Below are 1,680 nucleotides of genomic sequence, written 5' to 3'. Positions count from 1 at the left end.
ATGTAATATTTAATTGATTACATAATTACAGTTACATGTAAAATTGGCATAAACAGGATTGTAAAGAATCACAATTGACTTTTGATAGCCATATGACTCAACTGCTTGGAGAAGCACATAGATGTAATGTAGAATATCCTACTAGCCATGAGTCCTACTAGTCAGGAGCAGCGGAGGGACTTTAGAACATTGGTTAATATGATGAGTCAGTTAAGAGATTTCCAATGCTGCTCCAATGACATCTGTTTTTCAGTAGAGATCTGGGAGTGATAAACTGTAAAATATCACTCGTTTAATAATGATATTATAGAATAGTGACATTTACATTCTTCAAGGCATACTACTTAGGCAAATACCTATTCTAACTATGTATAAAGCTTGCTTTGTTAGTATTTTTCCAAGGTTTGGGCAATTAGATCTACTGAGAAAATAATGGATAAATGATAAAACTCACTTAGTCTTGTGCTATGAATAAAAGCTGGAATTTCAGGAGAGAGGGATGGAAAGGATGAAAAACATGCAAAGGGGGAAATTTCTTTATATTTAGGTAAGTGTGTGTGTGTGCGCAATTGCATACACACACGATTACAAATAATAGTAAGCATTTATTAATTTGAGATACAGAAGAGACATAAATCCAGTCCTCAAAGAGATTAGAATCTAAGGAAATTGAACAGAAATGCTTTCTAATGGTACTATTACTTTGCTGATTTTATCAGACACTCACCCTTGATTCTCCCTCATTGCCTTCTTTATGGAGTTCTTACTAAGGCTTCTGATATTTAAATGAACTCTCTTTAGAATAAGCAGGAATAGAAATTAAGTAGATGGCTTTGTTTCTTTTACAGCTGGTCCTTTGGGATTCTGCTCTATGAGATGGTGACTCTAGGTAAGGACGATTCCCAAAGTAGTGTGTACCTATATGCAAATATGCAAGTATGTTTATTTAAGTGGTAGGTGACATATGCTTTGAGAAAGGGTTTCAGTTGCACTCTGAAGTTCGAACAGGGCTAACATGAAATCCAAGCATGATTCCTGAGATAGTCTTGTAAAGTGGTGCTTCCCTAGATACCCTACTCCCTCCCTCCCTGTCCTTCTCATTTTTTGCCCTCTTCCTCTTTCTTTCAGTTCCCCAAACATTGCCAATTTCAAGGGATGTTTTCAATCCCAAGGATAATTTCTAGAGTGATTCTGCATAAACATAAAAACGTTTTCCTCAGATTTATTCGTCCATTTGAGAAACTGCAGCACCTTCCGATGTTATTGGGAATGGAGGACAGGTCTTATTTCTTAGTCTTATTTTATTGCTTTCCTTAAAGACTCAAGATTCTCCTAACTTATCACTTTCCCCACTCCTCAAACCAGTTTCCCCAAATTTACTAAGCTATATCCTTACTCGATCACTAGGGAACGACTGTATTATATCTAGTATTTTTCTTGTGGCTATACCTTTTGCAGGCAATTAGCCCAAGTAGATGGAAAGCAGTGTTAGTTTCAGTTCATATTTTAGAAGACCCTAAAGTTCTCGTGCTACTCTCATTCTTTCCATAATGGCAGGGGCACCACCATATCCTGAAGTCCCTCCTACCAGTATCCTACAGCATCTCCAGAGAAGGAAAATCATGAAGAGACCCAGTAGCTGCACGCACACCATGTAAGTGGCTTTTAAAGACCTATTCT

At 37.1% G+C, this 1,680-nt stretch overlaps 1 protein-coding gene across 1 annotated transcript in view; it reads left to right on the top strand.

Annotated features, from left to right (window-relative positions):
- Positions 1 to 1,680, top strand: part of STYK1 (serine/threonine/tyrosine kinase 1) — a 72,589-nt gene that overhangs the window by 50,470 nt on the left and 20,439 nt on the right. The gene's annotated exons all lie outside the window — the stretch shown is intronic.

Source organism: Propithecus coquereli, unplaced genomic scaffold (assembly GCF_000956105.1).
Source record: "Propithecus coquereli isolate 6110/MARCELLA unplaced genomic scaffold, Pcoq_1.0 Scaffold700, whole genome shotgun sequence".
NCBI lineage: Eukaryota > Metazoa > Chordata > Mammalia > Primates > Indriidae > Propithecus > Propithecus coquereli.
Note: the sequence above shows the minus strand (reverse complement) of the source record. Positions and strands in the feature narration are given on the sequence as shown.